The 19,175-nt window shown below is 40.4% G+C and overlaps 1 protein-coding gene across 2 annotated transcripts in view; it reads left to right on the top strand.

Moving 5' to 3' along the window:
• Positions 1-19,175, top strand: part of CDC73 (cell division cycle 73) — a 196,414-nt gene that overhangs the window by 106,198 nt on the left and 71,041 nt on the right. The gene's annotated exons all lie outside the window — the stretch shown is intronic.

Genomic DNA, 19,175 nt, shown 5'->3' with positions numbered 1-19,175 from the left:
CTTTTGCAAACTAAAACAAAAGGTTTCTGGTGGGAAAGTGCTGCTAAGTCAATAATTGAGAGTTTAATCAGCACTGAACACAGCATGATCAGTGGATTCCCCCCTCCTTTTGGATGGACTAGAAATGTGCTGTATATTAAGGAGCATGAGTTACAATATGGCAAAATCTAATACAGGGATTTTGATAAAAGAATTTTAAACTTTTAATGAGAGAGAAGGACAGCTGCCATTCTTTATACATTTCTCTTTTATTTTGCTTTGTCAGCTAAAGCTTTTCTTTACCTATTAAATGAATATAAAGCCCTACAAAAGAAGACAGGGTGAGAAACCTTTTGGAATTATCCTATTAAGAATTACTGGTGAAATTGCATTCACTTCATTCATACTGAGTTGTTCTTTTAAAATTGTTATTTTTATATATGTAATGAAGGAATTCCTATATGACTTCACGGTTTGCATTTTGGGGGTCAATATGCCCTTGTTTTTTCCATCCACCCTTTTAGCCAAGATGTTACCTAAACTCAAGAAAATGTAGAAAGATCTGGAAACGTGTTGTTGTTGTTTTAAAGACAACTTTATTTCACTTAGCTTTAATGAATATTAATTAGGACCAACAGAATCTATTGGCTTTAAGGTTTTTTTCTTCTTCATTTTCCTTTAATTTTAACTGTATTCTATTTTAAAGGCATTCATGATTGCTATGTTGTTAACTCCCACTGTAGCCTGAGGGGAATGGTTAATATGCAGCAATTTTGAGTTACAGATCAGTTAGCTCCTAAAGTCAGCTATGGCCTTACCATCATTCAGATAGTGTTATCGTGAAGCTGTCAGATTTTAAATACTTAGGAGAGCTCTTACAACTGTTGCCATGGTGATAGCATGAAGGCAACATGGTAGTTTCATCTCTATCAGTATTTGGCCAGATCCTTTTATAGTCATTTAACTATGAAAATATGGCACTCTCTACAACCAGGTTACATCTCTTTGAGTTTGACCACAATAAACTGTAGCAGCGATTAACATTTACCTTGTAAATGGAAGTGTACTTCAGCATTAAATAAAAGTTTGCTGTGTTTTTGCCTTTTTTCTGTTTAATATTCATTGGCTGATTTCTGTATAGATTTGTTTTGAAATTATCAACCTACTATTATACTTTCATGTCAGTTTCCTCCACTGATAGTACCTCTACTATGGCTAGATTTAAGTATGCCTGCAATCAGGATAATTGCATAGCCATTTTAGATTTTGTTGAGGAAATGGACGTCCGCCTTTCTTTCCAGTGTGCTTTTTTATGTCTCTTGCCTGATTGGACAAATGAAAAGACCTTTTGAAACATCATATCAAAGTTAAGGAAAGATTAATGTTAAGGAAGTATTATGTACTTGTTTAAGTTATTATAGGATACATTTTTGTAATTCAGTTAATTCCACTAAACAGCAGTGTGCTTCACAGGTGTTTATCTTCAAAGTACCAATGAAGTAGAGTGCCTTCTCCCCTTCTTATTCATAGAGACTTGCCCAAAATCAACTACTGAGTGATGAGATGACCCTTGTACCAGTAGATCTGTTGACAAAATAGCCAACTAGAGTCTAGCACAGATCTAGAAGACCCCCTAGAATGTGGTCCAGTTGTTGGACTGCAGTGCTTTTCCTAAGTTACATTCATTTGTATGTGTATGTTTTCTCTTTCATTCTTTTCTGCAGATGCAAAGAAATGACCTGTCCATGAAAGTGCACATTAGAAGATGCAAGTCTTTAATGTGCGACCATATTTTTGTCTTTTTTTTTTTACTTTTTAATTTCTGTTTTGCTTTTACCTATAATGTTTGCACAGACCAACATGACTACCCCTTCTATAAAGAAATGAGAAAGAAATAGAAGCCTGGATGGCTGGTGTACAGTGGTGCCTCGCATTACAACGTTAATTCGTTCCAGCGAAATCGCTATAGAATGAAAGCGTCATAAGGCGAAATAAAAAAGCCCACAGAAACTCATTAAAACCTGATTAATGCAGTCCTATGGGCTTGAAACTCACCGTCCAGCGAAGATCCTCCATAGCGCAGCCATTTTCGCTGCCCGTGCAGCGAGGAATCCATCCCAGAAAAGAGTGGGGAGCGGCCATTTTGAAACCACCGATCAGCTGGCCAAAAATTGTCGTTTTGCGAGAATCGGTTCCCCCATAGGAAACACCATTTTGCAATCACAAAACGTTCATCGTAATGCGATTTCGACGTTAAACGGGCTCGTCTTGTGAGGCACCACTGTATTTGGGAGCTTAGAAAGCCAACCATTGGCCCCCTGTATGTGGGGCTGCCCTCAAGGCTGCCCTGGTGACTGCATCAGGTCCAGAACATGGTGGCCAGATTGGTGGCTGGTGTGATCACATCATTCAAGTTCTGGATAATTTCCACTAGTTACCCAATGTGTCCCAGATCAGGTTCAAGGTTTTGACATTCACATATGAAGTCCTTCATGGTTTGGGATCATGATAGAGCATCTTTCCCTAATGTCATCTGCACAGCCCACCAGATCTTCACAGGCCAGGCTCCTCCATGTAGCCATCCTGAGAAAGGTAGGAAATTGTTGCCTCTGTGGTGGCAACAATTCTGTGAAATAAGCTTCTGGAGTATTTGTGCCTGGCTCCCTCCCTGCACTCATTCAGGAGGCAGTTGAAAGTGTTACTTTTCAGGGAGACCTTTTACTCCAAACATGGATGAATTTCTTGCCTCCACTTTGCTTTACTGTGAAAATTTGTTTTGATGCCATTGGTTTTATATTATTGCTAGTGTTTAATGTCTATTACTCTAGTTTTAACTGCTTGTAAACCACCTAGGATAGTGCTCTGACACTAATGGGGTGGTATATAAATAAATAAATAAATAAATAAATAAATAAATAAATAAATATGTAGCTCTAGCATTTAGAGAACTAAGTATACAGTGGAGCCTTGCAAGACGATGTTAATTCGTTCCACGAAAAACGCTGTCTTGCGAAAACATTGTCTTGTGAAACGCGGTTCCCCATTGGAATGCATTGAAACTATTTAATGTGTTCCATTGGGGGGGAATCGTCGTCTTGTGAAAATCGTCCATAGAAAACATCGTCTTGCGAAGCGCAATAGCAATCGCAAAAAACAATTGTCTTGCGGATTAATCGTCCTGCGAGGCAATCGTCTTGCGAGGCACCGCTGTATTAGCTGTTGTGCTGTGTGGCTAGTTTTCTGAATGACTGTCTCACCACTGTTCTTCATGGTTAGGTGTGCACATGCTTACGCAAATTCATCTTCTCTTTGTCTCTCCATAGAGAGACAAAGGTGTTACAATTAGGTACACACAGCCATACATTCATTCATAAAGCCAGCTACAAAATACTACTCTTAAAGTATCTTTAGATGTAATCTTTCTGGGTACCCATGTTTGTTTCTCTCTTTGTATGGTTAATCTGTATATACTGTATTGTGCATTTTCCAAAGTTTGCTATGGCCTCACCCAATGTTGGAATGGCCAGTGGGTTCACATCTAGTTAAATCATGACAGAAAACAATATATCTAACCATAGTCTAATGCCCTGCCCATCATACGACATTAGCTTTCATAGTTTAATGATGGATTAAGAATAAAATGTGCAGTTGCATTCTGTATACTGTGAAGGATCACCAACATATGGCTTTATCTTCTCTTTCTAAAAGTAAGGATTTTATTTTTTATTTTACTTGTGTGAAATTTCTTCAAAAATCCATGCTAAATATTTGCAGAGTACTTTTAGTTTTTTAACATGCCTGTCTCTTACTCATGTTGTAAATAATTTGAGAGAACATATTAAAATAGGATGATGCCTCAAACTGAGTCAGAAGATTGGTTCGTTTTGTTTAATCTTGCTTCCAGAAACTCTTGAAAATCTCAATAAAAGTCTTTTCCTACCTAGCCACTTGATTTCTATCAAATCTTGAATCTTCTTTGTGTGAGATATATGCTGTTCCACTGAGTAATGTCCTCTTGGCTTTTTTTACTCATGAAAGCTTGCACAATCTCATTAACCTGTTTGTGGTATAATACTTAGATTTTAAAATTTTGTTTCATAGCATTGGATACATATTCAGATGAGTTGTGATATGAAAGTATAAATTAGAATATAATCCTTTTTAGAGTTCTTACCAAGAAGACCACTTTTTTTTACATTAGGCTTCTGAACTTAGGGATGAAATACAGATCCAACAGTCAGTTATTTTCTGTTAATGTAAAGTTGTTGTTTTCTTACAAAGAAAGAAAGTTTAAGGATGGAAAGTTCTAAGTTCTTCTGTCTGGTCAGTCGTCTAATTGTACTCATGTAATTATATTGATTGTGTATTCAGGGAATACCACATAATGTACTCTATGTTCTTCTGCAGTCTTTACTTGGTTAGACTTAAATCTGCTTATTTAGATGTATTGCCTCCCCCTTCCTGCGTAGCAATAGGGTGGATAGTAAATCTACTTGTTTATACACAAGGTGTGCCAATACCATGTCCTCTATATTTATACATTTCCCTTTGGTGCTAGGGTCATGACCAGGTGAGAATATAGACAGTAGACAAGGTGAAAATACATTGTTAATGCAGGATTGAGGCTGCAGTTCCTAGTAATTAATACATTAACAGTCCCATTCCTTAGTTAAAAATGCATTATTACTTTGTCTGTTGTGTGTCATCTCCTGGTCACGTTGAAGTAGACTAAAAAGACTACTGCTTTGGAAATCTCTTTAAATGTTCTTATCCAGTTTCATCCAGTTTAAAATGATAGCCAAAATACCGTATTTTTCCATGTATAAGATGATACTTTTGTCTAAAATCTTTAGACTAAAAATTGATGGTCATCTTATACACAGAAGTAAGCCAAGGAGAGAACTGCACGATTGCAAAACTGCCCATACCTTTCCTCTACTTCCTTCAGTCATGAGGCTTAGCTTTCTACAGTCAGGAGACTTAGGTAAAGGTAAAGGTTCCCCTTGACAATTTTTGTCCAGTCGTGTTCGACTCTAGGGGCCGGTGCTCATCCCCATTTCCAAGCCATAGAGCCAGCGTTTTGTCCGAAGACAGTCTTCCGTGGTCACATGGCCAGTGCGACTTAGACACGGAACACTGTTACCTTCCCACCGAGGTGGTCCCTACTCGCATTTGCATGCTCTCGAACCGCTAGGTTGGCGGGAGCTGGGACAAATGACGGGCGCTCACTCCATCACGTGGATTCAATCTTACGACTGCTTGGTCTTCTGACCCTGCAGCACAGGCTTCTGCGGTTTAGCCCACAGCGCCACCACGTCCCTTGAGAGGAGACTTAGTTTCCTCCAGTTACGAGCTTTATGTAACTGTCATCAGCTGATGCTGAACAAACCAATTGGAGCACACCTCATTGGAGGTGGAACATGTAGGCAGTGCTCAGATGCAACAGGGACTGATAATGTTGGAGCGTTCTGAGCCCAGAGGCTGAATAAAATGCTATACTCAAAGCTAAGTGTGATGCATAATATGACAGTACTGATATGTAAATGTTACCTGATGACTAAATAAAAATGTGTTCTGTTTTATGTTTAAAATATTGAGTTCTTAATTTTGGGTTAGAAAAGGGGGGGGGGGAAATACCTTGGTAGGTCTTAAGAATTATCCTCATTTGTTCTATGAAATCTCGTCAAGAATGAAATTTTTGAAAGCCACAGTAGTGGCAAAACATTTTTTAAAAATGGATTAAACGGGAGTTAACTCTGTGGATGTTTCTGCTTATTGGGTTGGTGTGCTGATGCTGTCATGACAAAGGCACCCATGGTCTATTTCAAAAAGCTGTAAAAAAGCAGACCGATTCTAAAATTTCTAATGCATATTAAACTCGGCTCATTATGAAATGATAACTATAAGGCTGCAACCTTGATTAATTTAACTGTAGACTGAGACCTCTCCATGACGGACATACTAAGCGCCTTCTGAGGTCCACTGTTTATCATTATTTCCATCTTGTTGAAGAACCAGCTTCATTGAGCTTATGCACATTTAGATTTGCATCTTAGTTGTACATTTAGTAATTGCTCAGTTGAAAATATAGGGGAATAGTTTTATTGTCAGCCTCCTGGTAATCCTGTATATCTGTATGACAACTACTAACGTAAAACACTTTTGTCTAGTTGGCAGCCTGGTGTGCTCTTGCAATTTTGACCTACAATGAGCTCTAGCCATATGTCCTGTGATAAGGAGTTATGGAATTTGTACTCCAAATCATCTGGAGCCTAGGTCCTTAATCTATGGCCCCCAGACCCCAGGGGACTGTGATGTCCTCACAGGATGTCGCTGAAGGCTTGAAGAAATGTTATGATACTTTGCAGTTAAGAAAGAAAGAAATCTTAATTTCCTTTGCTTGTTTGTGTAAAATTTGACTTCTCTAATCTACTACCCCCATTAAAAACAGACAAGTAAAAATCACTTATGAAAATAGCTGTTTGATAGCAAATAACTGTTTGATATTTCTGCACATGTTGACAACATACAAGTGAGTGGCACTGAGTGACTGAGAAACAGCATGTGACATTTCTCGCTACTGCGCAGACAATCAGAAGCCATGGGAAGAGAAAATTTGAGTCAGTCAGTGTGAGTGAGAATCCAGACTGACTTCATGATCATGTTTCTTTTTTGATTTCTGCTTTTTTTGTCATGGTTGGGTAAAGTGACTTTGATATTGTCGCAGTGAATTTCATAACACATTTTGGCTGAACCTCAAAATGGATTGCTGGGTGAATTTGAAGCATAAAAGAATTGGTGATGTTGATGAGGATGCATCTTGTTGAAAGCAAAATGAAGTCATCTTAAAAAGGAATATCAGTCGATTGACTTAGTATGTAGAGGTCCTGAAGACAAGCAACTACCACAATGTGTTTTGTGTTACGAGATATTATCCAGTAAGGCCATACAGTTAGGCATCCTTCAGTCTCGAAAGACTATGGTAATGTGCTCTGTATGGGGGACTTGGTGCAGCGTCTAGTGTGGCTGAGGCCAATTCGAGAGTGACAATCCCTTCCACACTGAAGACAAGTTCAATCTGTCCCCTGTCCGGCTCCCTGATTTTGCTGCTTTTGTGACTTCCTCTTTGCCTCAGCCTGCTGGGCAAGGGTCTCTTCAAATTGGGAGAGGCCGTGATGCAGTGCCTGAGAGAGGGTTTCCCATCTGTTGAGGTCTGTTCTTAAGGCCTTCAGATCTCGCTTGCAGATGTCCTTGTATCACAGCTGTGTTCTCCCTCTGGGGCGATTTCCCTGTACTAATTCTCCATACAGGAGATCCTTTGGAATCCAACCATCAGCCATTCTCACGACGTGCCCAAGCCAACGTAGTCGTCGCTGTTTCAGTAATGTATTCATGATGAAAATTCCAGCTCGTTCTAGGACTACTCTGTTTGGAACTTTGTCCTGCCAGGTGATACCAAAAATCCATCGGAGGCAACGGATATGGAACGTCTTCAGCTTCCTCTCCTGCCGTGCACAAAGGGTCCAGGACTCACTGCAGTACAGGAGTGTGCTTAGGACACAGGCTCTATAGACCTGGATTTTCGTATGTGTCGTCAGCTTCTTATTGAGCCATACTCTCTTTGTGAGTCTAGAGAACATGGTGGCTGCTTTGCCAATGTGTTTATCCAGCTCGACATCCAGAGAGAGGGTGTCAGAGATGGTTGAGCCAAGGTACACAAAGTCATGAACAACCTCCAATTCTTGTGTGGAGATGGTAATAGAAGGAGGTGAGTCCACGCCCTGGCCCATGACTTGTGTTTTCTTCAGGCTGATTGTTAGTCCAAAGTCTTGGCAGGCCTTGCTGAAACGATTCATTAGTTATTGGAGGTCTTCAGCAGAGTGGGCAACAATGGCTGCATCATCTGCGAAGAGGAAATCCTGCATGCATTTCAGTTGGACTTTGGTCTTCGCTCTCAATCTAGAGAGATTAAAGAGCTTTCCGTCTGGTCTAGTCCGGAGATAGACACCCTCGGTTGCAGTTCCGAAGGCATGCTTCAGCATGACAGCAAAAAAGATCCCAAAAAGTGTTGGTGCGAGGACACAGCCCTGTTTCACTCCACTTCGGATGTCAAAGGGGTCTGATGTTGAACCGTCAAAAACTACAGTGCCTTTCATTCCCTCATGGAAAGATCTAATGATCTTAAGGAGACGAGGTGGACATCCAATCTTGGGAAGTATTTTAAAAAGGCCATCCCTGCTAACCAGATCAAATGCTTTTGTAAGGTCTATGAAGGCCACTAGGAGTGGCTGTTGTTGTTCCCTGCATTTCTCCTGCAGCTGTCGGAGGGAGAATACCATGTCAGTGGTGGATCTATTAGCTCGAAATCCACACTGTGATTCTGGACATACTCTGTCTGCAAGCACCTGGAGCCTCTTCAGCACAACACGGGCAAGAGAGATGCCACGGTAGTTATTGCAGTCGCCCCTGTCTCCTTTGTTCTTGTACAATGTGACGATGTTTGCATCCTTCATGTCCTGTGGTACTCCACCTTCCCTCCAGCAGAGACAAGAGACTTCATACAGTTCAGTGGTGATTATCTCCTTACAGCATTTCAGCACTTCAGCAGGGATGTTATCCTTTCCAGGTGCCTTGCCGGAGGTGAGGGAATCCAAGGCTGCTTTTATTTTTGCTAAGGTTGGTTCGCTGTCCAGCTCTTCCAAGACAGGCAGGCACTCAATGTTATTTAATGCTTCTTCGGTTACTACATTCTCTCTGGAATATAGCTCAGAGTAGTGCTGTACCCAGCGTTCCATCTGCTGTGCTCGGTTCTGGAGGAGCACACCTGTAGTAGACTTCAAGGGAGCAGATTTCTTCTGTATTGGACCTAAGGCCTGCTTGATACCGTCATACATTCCTTTGATGTTACCTGTGTCCACTGCTATCTGTATCTGAGAGCAGAGCTGGAGCCAATAATCATTGGAGCATCTCCTGGAAGTCTGTTGGACTTGGCTACGAGCAGCTCGAAGAGCTTGCAAGTTGTACTTGCTAGGACAGGCTTTGTATGCTGCTAGAGCTCTTCTCTTATCCTCGATGGCTGGCATTAACTCCTCTGAATGGGCTTCGAACCAGTCAGCCATCTTTTTGGTCTTTTTGCCAAAGGTGGACAGGGCGGTGTTATAGACTGTTCTTGAAGTGTTCCCCTCGTTCAGGTGCATTTGCATTAGCCGGTCCTGGAAGGGCTTACTCAAGAGCAAATTCCTTCACTTTTCTTGGATCACGAGTCCTGCTGATGTCAATACGTGGTCTTCCTTCCTTTTTCATGTGATATACTCTCTTTGTTCACAATTTTACTCTACTACACACCAGGGAGCGATCAGTATCACAATCAGCACTCTGGTAACTGCGTGTGATCGTAATACTAGGAAGGCTAGAACGTCTAGTGAGGATTAGATCGAGCTGATGCCAGTGCTTGGATCTTGGATGTCTCCAGGAGACTCTGTGTTGCGGCTTCGTATTAAAGAATGTGTTGCTGACACAAAGGCCATAATAGCAGCAAAGCTCCAGCAAGCATTGGCCATTTTCATTCATCTTTCCAACGCCGAAACGGCCTAGACAAGTGGGCCAAGAATTATGATCAGCACCAACTCTAGCGTTAAAGTCTCCAAGAATGAACAGTGCCTCTCTTTCAGGGACTTTTTTGATAGCAGCTGCCAGATCGTCATAGAATTTGTCGTTCACATCTGGAGTGGATGACAGTGTTGGTGCATATGCACTAATGAGGGTTACTGGTCCTGCTGGTGAGTGGAGCTGCAGAGACAGGATTCTTTCACTCCCCACAGTAGGTGGAACAATGCATCTCAGGAGAGTATTTCTGACTGCAAAGCCGACACCATATTCCCTGGTCTCATTCGATGGTTTTCCCTGCCAGAAGAATGAGAAGTTTTTTTCTTTGAGTCTGGCAGTCTTGTCTCTTGCAGGGCAACAATGTCCATCTGCAGTCTACTCAGTTCCATGTCAATGACAGCTATCTTGCGCACATCATCTATCTCTTGCAGGTCGTTAGGAAAGCCAGGGGTCATTGTCCGTACATTCCAGGTGCCCAGCTTTAGGGCAGAAGTTTTCTTACGATTGTTGCATGGTGCACGGTTATCGATCTGCTTGTCGGGTTTGACCCCAAACCCCACGCACCCCATGAAGTTAACAGACCGTGGCGAGGTAGCACCTTACTGGCTGGGGGCTGCCCAGCTTAAGGCGGGCGGTATCTACCTAGTGAGGTGCAATGACCTCTCCCACCGTCAGAAGTAGCCCCTGGCATCATGCTCTACGCCACTGGTTCTTAACCTTGGGTTACTCAGGAGTTTTGGACTGCAACTCCCAGAAGCCTTCACCACCAGTTGTCTGACTGGGGTTTCTGGGAGTTGCAGTTCAAAAGCATCCAAGTAACAAAGGTTAAGAACCACTGCTCTACGCCAATTGAGCAAGGACTTATAACTGGTAACTGCTACTTCCCGTTTTGTTTCGACGCTGTATGCGAAGCTGGAGTGTCCTCTCCAGAGCACAAAGCCTGGGTAAAATAATATGGAGGATAGGCTGTTACACAAGCAGCAGATCCACCCTCTCCACGTCGCTGAAATAGTCCAGTGGAAAGGCAGGAGCCAGTACAACTGGTTCCAGTGATGTTGCAGGAGTTGGCAAAATGACACAAACTGCCTCAGGGACTCCGGCTCCGGATTTTGCCTCGAGGTTATCTCCTGAAGCCCTTTCCATAAGTGGATATAGCCACAGGGCAGTGGAGGTTTAAAGTTGGAGTTTTCCTTCTCCTAGATGGGCTGCCTACCAGGGCTGACGAGCCCCACCTACCCAGCTATTAAGAATACACCAACAATAAATAAGGCTCTAGCTTGCCAGCATGACCACCCACTTAAAAGATCAGAAAGGTGCCCTATTGAGAGGGGGGTCCTTGTGCTGCAGTTCACAGGGCTCTAAGTGCCCTCCTGACCCAGTGCCCTCACCTTTGCCCATCACCTGGGTAAACTGCCCTGCGATGTCTCCTTCGGCAACGGGCGCTGCTCCAGACTCCCCGTCACAAGGGGAGCCTGTCGGGGGTGGGAAAGAGTCTGGGGTGGGCAAAATTGCAAATTGTCAAAATTGCAAAGACATCTCAATATTAAATATAAAGAACATGCCACAAGGAACACTGATTTTTTTTAGAAGGAGCATGAGCTTCAGGAAAAAAAGAAAATGGGGGGAGATTGCAACTGGTTGTAACAATGATAATGCGGTGAAGGCCCCATTTGAAGTTTTTCAATTAATAGCAAAAACTGGAAAACCGCACATAAAAGCTGAAAAACTTATATTACCTTCTGCAAAAATCATGGTTTCTACATTGATCAATGAGAAAGCTGCCAAGGACTTTTCTTTAATACCTTTGTCAAATGACACAGTTAAGAAGTGAATTGATGGTTTGTCAGCCTATGTCAAGGATCAATTATTAGAAAGAATTCACATGCCCCGCCTACTTTGCACTGCAATTGGATGAAAGCACAGACGAAAAACAAAGCAGTCTTACTGTGCTATATTAGATATGAGCATGAGAGAAATGTTTTCGAAGAGGTATTGTTCATCTCCTCATTGGTACGCACTGCAGCTGAATAAGTATTTAACAGCTTCAACAAGTTCATAACATCTCATGACATGGATTGGTTGAAATGTATTGGAATTAGCACAGATGAGGCACAAGCAGTGTCTGGAAAGCTTACTGGACTTGTACCATGGATTAAGGAAATCATACCAGAGGTGACTCGGTACCATTGCTACATACTTAGGGAAGCTCTGGTTGCTAAGAGTATACCAGAAAAACTAAAACAGACATTAAATGAATCAGTAAAAATGTCCATTTTGTAAAAAGCAGATCACTTGAGTTCAAGACTTTTTGAACATCTTTGCAAAGATACAGACAGTGAACACCACCAACTTTCGCTACACTGTGAAGTTTGTTGGCTATCATGAGGTAAGTTTTTCCCCCCTTGTTTTTGGGAATTGAGAGACAAGATAAAATGATTGGAGAAGCATGGAGTTGCTTCATGAAGAAGCAACTTCATCTCAGTGATCGTTTGATAGATTTTTTCCTGGTTAGTCAAATCAGTATATTTTTCAGATATCTTCTCCCATTTAAATATGCTCGATGTAACTCTTCAAGGAGAAGAAGTTACAGTTTATCAAGTTGAAGACAAGATCAAAGCAATGATAAAAAAGTTGAAATTGTGGCATCATCACCTGTTGAACCAAAATTATGAGAAATTTCCAAACCTCACAAATTTTCTTGGTTCCTCTGACAAAGAGTTATTTGAGGAGGACACATCATGTGTTGCACAACCTTTGGAATATTTGCAGCATAGCTTCTGTGAATATTTTCCTGTTCCTAATTCAAGCAAAAACTGAATTAGAGATACCTTTTCAGTTAATGTGTATGAACTAGAAATATCCATTGATGGTGCTCTGAAATTGTAGTTCAAGCAAAAGTCCCTTCCACATTTCTGGGCAGAAAAGCAGATTTTCCAGAACAATACAAGAGGGCTGTGAAAGTATTTATGCCTTTTGTAACGACATATTTGTGTGAAAAATCATTCTCTGCTCTTGTTTATCTTTAAAAATTAATATAGAAACTATTTGAAAAAAGTAGTCCGAACTCAGAATACAAGTTTCAGCTATTAAGCCCGATATAACAAGGCTTGTAAGTGAAATGCAGCACCAGCTTTCTCATTGATTATAATTACATGATTATAACATGCTCCCCTTTTTTTCCACCCAACTTGTTTTTAATGAAGTACAATTTTGTACAAACTATATTCACGTCATTTTCTAGCTTTCATTCTCATGTGGTGTTTTGTATTGGTGTGTCATATTAATTATTTCATGTGCTTGGAATTTCAATTTATCCACAAGAATTAAAGTCAATTTTTATTCAGAATATCAGGCACAGTCAATTACAATTATAAAGACATTGACTGGTATTATATAACAGATACAAGTTTTAACCAAAAAGCCTAAGTATCTTTTTCTGTTGTTTTCATCTTATTCTGCATTTTCACCACCTTAAGTAATTTTCCTCTACTTGTACTAAAATAATCAGACTTCTTTTTTCCTACTCTACTACCTGCTATATTTGTCGTAATTCACAACCTCTGATTTTTTGTGATGAATATAATCTGTCCACATCACTTTTTGGATGTAGCACATGATACATGTTTATTTGTTTCACAGTCTTTCATTCCAATTCTTCTAATTCATTTTGGGTCCTATCTATTATATCAGCTGTTTAGGACTTTATCAGTTAGAACTAGCACTTTGACTCATTCCTGAAAATTGTTTGGGAGCCAGTGGAACTGTCTTAACCGGGGGGGGGGGGGGGGCATGTGAGCCCTGTGACCAGTCCCAGTTGGTAATCTGGCTGCTGCATTTTGAATTCATTGAAGTTTCCGAATACATTTCAGAGGAACTCCATATATAACATGTTACAGTAATCTAATTAGGATGTAACTAAGGCATCTGTCACTGTGGCCAGACCAGATCTCTCCAGGAAGGGGTCACAGCTGGCACATTCCTGGCCACCGCTGAAACCTGGGCATCCAGGTTCAGAGACTAATCCAGGATCACCCCCAAATTGTGTACGTGTATTTTTAGAGAGAGGGGAATATCATCCAGCACAGCTACATCCCTTTTTCCTGATCTGCCTTCGACTGACCAGGAACATATCTGTCTTGTCTGGAATCGGTTTCAGTTTGTTTACTCTCATCCACTCAATTACTGACATAAGACACTGATCTAGAGCTGTAACAGCTTTCTTGGATTTAGATGGCAAGGAGGTGTCATTTGCATATTGGTAACATTGTACTGCAAAACTCTGAATAAACTCTCCCAGCAGTTTCATGTAGATGTTAAACAGCCTAGGAGACAAAAGAGAATCCTGAGGGACTCCACAGGCCGTGGTGTCAAATAAGAGTCCCCCAGTATCTCCTTCCAAGTTCTGTCCTCCAGGAAAGAATAAAGGTATTGTTAAAAAAGTGCTTCAAAGGCCCATTCCAGAGAGACAAGCCAAAAGGATACCATGGGTGATGGTATCAAACACCATTGAGAGGTCCAACAGAACCAACAGGGGCACACTTCTTCTGTTCAATTCCAAAGCACTTTTTGTCCCATAATCAGGCCTGAAGTCAGAGTAAAATAGGTCTGGATAATACATCTTATCCATGAGTCCCTGAAGCTGAGAAGCTGCAACCCACTCCAGCACCTTGCCAAAGAATGTAATATTTTAGACTGGTCAGAATTATTCAGCATTGCAGAATCTAAGGAGGGCTTTTTCAACTGCATTCTTACATTTGCCTCCTTTAAGCATGGTGGGATCCTACCCTGTTGCAAGGAGGCATTCACCACTCCTTCTACCCACTCAACCATTCCCATTCTGCAGCATTTATAAATTAGAAAATCAAGGGTCCAGCAGGCATGTGGTAGGCCTCACCTCTCCAAGAGTGGAATAAAAATATTATGCATATATGAATATCGCCACACAGCTGGAGTTAACAAGGGGGCAAGACGGCCCACTCACTCGTGTGGCGACCCTTCTCTTCCTTCCACTTGCTCTGGAGCACCACTTGGCTAACTACTCAGTAGCCTTGCACGGAGACGACTCCTCCCTCCCTCTGCCAGGAGTGGCTAGACGACCGGGAAGATAACGGCACTCTGGAGCAACTGGAAGGATGGCAGTGCCACTGGCGGCAACAGACATGTGAGTGGACGGTCCAGGGGCCGGACCCTTGTTTATTCCAGCTGTGCGAGGATCCCCCATCTCTAATACCCTGTTTTTCTGAAAAATAGCCCTAGTATGATTTTTCAGGATGCTCGTAATATAAGCCCTACCCCAAAAATATTTGAATAAATGTAGATTGTTGTACATGAATAAAATAAGACATCTCCTGAAAATAAGGCCTAATGTGTTTTGGGGGCATAAATTAATATAAGACCCTGTCTTATTTTCAGGGAGTGTTTCCCTGAAAACAAGACAGGGTCTTATATTAATTTTTGTTCCAAAAAACTCGTTTGGGCTTATTTTCAGGGGGTGTCTTTTTTTCATGTACAACAATCTACATTTATTCAAATACAGGCATGTCTTCTTCTTCTGGTTACTGCACAATGGTGAAGGGTGGGGTTTCACTTAACTGGGACATTTTTGGGACTGATATTGCAAGCATCCTGAAAAATCATATTAGGGCTTACTTTCAGGTTTGGTCTTATTTTTGGGGAAACAGGGTACGTACGTACATACATACATACATACATACATACGTACGTACGTACGTACATACATACATACATACATACATACATACATACATACATACATACATACATACATACATACATACATACATACATACATACAGTCACCTGTCTCAACTACAGTATCAAAGTCAGGGTGGATCAGAGCAATTTTGTCTTTGCACCTGGTCAGCGAGCCACTCTTCAACCTGGCTCCAGAGCGATTGGAAGGGAGCATGGAGCCCACAGCAGCAGCGGAAGCGTGAGTGGACAGTCAGCCCCTGGGGGCCAGACCCTCGTTATGTCCACCTGTGCGGGGGTATCCTTATATGAATTTGAATACCCCCATCTCTATATGCTACTGTTCTCAGTCGGTCAGGATCAAGATTGGTCTTAGGTCTCACTGAAACTAATGGGACAATTTAATCATTGGAGGGACTGGCAAATAACTTCTGAATACCTCATATCTAGAAAACCCTGGAAAGAGCTGTCATAGGTTAAAGACTTGATGGCCTGTCATCATTAACAATGATGTTTTAATGTTTTTAAGAGCCAATTAAAGACTTGGCTCTTTAGGCAGGCCTTCCCTCTTGTCAATACTTGACTTTTATTTTTACTTAGTTTTCTTTGTCTGTTTTCCCATCTTGATCAACATTAATATGTCAATTTAATTTATTCTTTTAACTGTTTTTATGAATGATTTTATTGTGACCCGCCCTGAGTAGACATTGTCTAGAAGCTACAGTATGGGATTTGTATTCTTATACAAATACGATTATCCCCATCTCTAGTAGCATATCATTTCCTGTAACCAAAGAGCAGTAGCTTCTGTATGCCTTCTTTCTGTTTGTAGTTATCCCACACATATTCTTTCTTTTCTTATTTTTTGCCATTGTATTATTTCACATGTAGGACAGTTTACAGTTAGAATGAAAACACTCTTGTAACCAAACTGTTACTAGGTTTGGGTTTTTTTGTGGGGGGAGGTTGTTTTTGGTTTTTTAGTTTTGTTTTTGTTTTTGCTATTAAAAGAGGTCTGGCAGGCTACATTAGGTTGGTTACTAGAAATACATTCACTTAGTTTTCAGTTATATTTCATTAGATTTTTTAATATATGAAAATCAGTTTTGCTGTAAGTAAGCTTGCAAAATGTTGTTTTATTTACTATGCAATCTGGTGTCCATGAAGACTTTGGAAATGTCTAGTTGCAAACAGAAACAGACTGTTCTTTTTAATGGAAGCTAGCAAGATGGTGGCTAGGCATCTTCAAGGACATAACTTGTATACTAGAAGGAGAGTCTCTATAATTTGGATGATGAAGGAAAGGGAAATTTGGTTTCAGATAGTTTCTTATCAGTGTACTGTTCAATTGTAGCACCAAGCCTTACTCCCAGGTAGGTCCTTATCTGCATCAGTGTAATGACTGTTAGTACTTCTACACTGAAGTTGTTGTTGTTGTTTTTAAGGGGAAAAAACTTCAAGGCCACTTTTGACAGGCTCATCATTCAGAATCACAAATGCTCAACTCAAACCAGTGAAATAATTTGCTCACAAGCTGGGCACAACATTGTGATTTTTTCATTTAGATTCTCCTCAGGTAATAAGAAATCTACAGACATACATAACTAGATTTGAGTTTGGGCAGACACACAATAATGGATTGTAGCAGGATCTCCTAAGAAAAATGATGTATACATATCAGTTAATCTGAAAGCCTTGTGAGTACAGTAGATTAACTCAGTCTTCTTTAGTTCTTCCTGTATTCTGGTTGCCATATTGTGGTATACATCTTCTAAATAATGAGATTCTGTTTGTAACGATAATATTCTAAGACTCCAGGCTGAAAAGCAGAATTTGAAAAATGCATACAACCTGATTTGGTGATAGTTAAAAAAATCAGTCTTTGTAAGAACAAAACACCATCTTTGTACTTCTGTAAACTGGTATAGAAAAAGAAAACATATTCAGATTATTTGACTTATGTAAATGCAGTGTACTGCTCTCTTGTGACATGAACGCTCAGATACAGATGCTACAACATGAGCATATCCATTGAGCTGTATGGACCAACATGACAATTTCAGCTCAGTGATAGAATTCCAGTGCTGAATGGGCAGGCTATTCTTTCCTTGCTTTATTCCAGTAAAATGTATCTGCATTTGGTAATGGACACTGAGGCAGCAATTAATTGTATACACATCTCTTTATATATACAACTGGGTTTTTTTAATTCAAGGCTGAGAACCTTGTGTTCAATCCATATTCTGAAATAGAGTGATTTTCATGATTTTTCATGAAATGTTCTGCACCTTTTGAGAAAGATTATACTGTACTACTGTGATAGATAGTCATATTAATTTGATCAAAGGTTAGTTGATACTTTGGCTTCATCCCATGTATGAATACAGTGTATTAGAAGGAATTTTGAACATATTTGTAATGAGGCCTAAGGATATCATCTGAATAATTTTGGTGTTGTTTCTGTTTCTTTGTATGGTATTGTTTTGACCCTTTTTAGTATTAGTATACTTATTGTTGTTAGATTTATGTGACCTGCTAGATAGAATTCCTTGAAATATTTGTTAACAATACAAAGGAAGCTTTTTTAAAAAAAACCAAGTACTGTACCTTGTATGATACATTGATTCATATATACGAACGAAATGTGGTTATGAGAAAATGACTAGGGTTTTGTTTTGGCTTTTGCTAAGTTAGACTTGAGGGGTCCACCTTCCATTGTAAAACAGCTGTTATATAGCTTTCTTTATGTGCAGTTGTTAAATAGTAAAATGCCCTTACCCATGAAAAATGGAGTTTTAGAGTTATGGTGACATACTCAGAAATCACTCTATAACCACCAAATGTGGCATAAAGCCTTGATCATCTCAAATCATCAACACACAACAATGGGCTCTAGTTGAAGGAAGCCAGATTTTGGTTGAATATCAGGGAAAACGTCCTAGCTGTTAGAGCAGTACAACAGCGGAACCAGTTACCTCGGGAGTTGGTGAGTGTTCCGACACTGGAGGCATTCAAGAAAAACTTAGATAATCACTTGGCAGATATTCTTTGATTGTATTCCTGCATTGAGGGGGGGCGTGGTTGTGATGGCCTTGTAGGCGCCTTCCAACTTCACTTTTCAATGATTCTATTATTCTGTGATTCAGGGAATATGTCTTGCAGCTGGTGATTTGTATTGCAGAAAGATAGCACAAAAGCACTGGCGACTTTTCCATCCACTTGAAAAGTCAGTACACAGAGGACCTGAGTTGTTGATTCAACTGTTACAAAATTACATCGTGGAGTGTATGATAAGATTTTTTAACACTATATTAGACAGCCAGATTGATCACTAGTGAGTGGATATTGTTCCTAGTTTGTGAAATACATAGATAGATGGCTTTAGAGAAACACTGTGTATGTATAATAGATTTTTTAAATTATTCAGATTGTGTGTATTGCATGGACAAGAGCTGTAACTGGGCCCTGTGAGCTCAGAGTGCATGCTCTTCCACTGAGTTCTCCACCCATTATTTTGACAGTCCAGTAATACATTAGTAAACTGAAAGGTAAAGCAGCCACATGACAATATGCTGTAAGGCAGTAATGGTGAGTTTTGTTCTCAAATGTAGCTCTTCAGTAAGAACAGTTTAATGAGCCAGGTTATGATCAACACAAAATGTTGCATTCTAGACTGAAAGTTTTCTTACACCAACTCTAAACCTGCACTTAAAAACAGGGAGCCCCTTTAAACCCCATCTTATTATTGATCTCATAAATGCATAAAGGAAAAAACTGTGTACTTGGTTAAGAGCTCTAGAGTCCATGGGAAGAAACTAATTTGTGTAGATAGTACTTTTGAGAGTGAAATGTGTGTTATTACATTCTGAATACTAAAA

The sequence above is a fragment of the Pogona vitticeps genome, chromosome 4, assembly GCF_051106095.1.
Source record: "Pogona vitticeps strain Pit_001003342236 chromosome 4, PviZW2.1, whole genome shotgun sequence".
Classification (NCBI taxonomy): Eukaryota; Metazoa; Chordata; class Lepidosauria; order Squamata; family Agamidae; genus Pogona; species Pogona vitticeps.
This window is presented reverse-complemented; position numbering and strand designations above follow the sequence as displayed.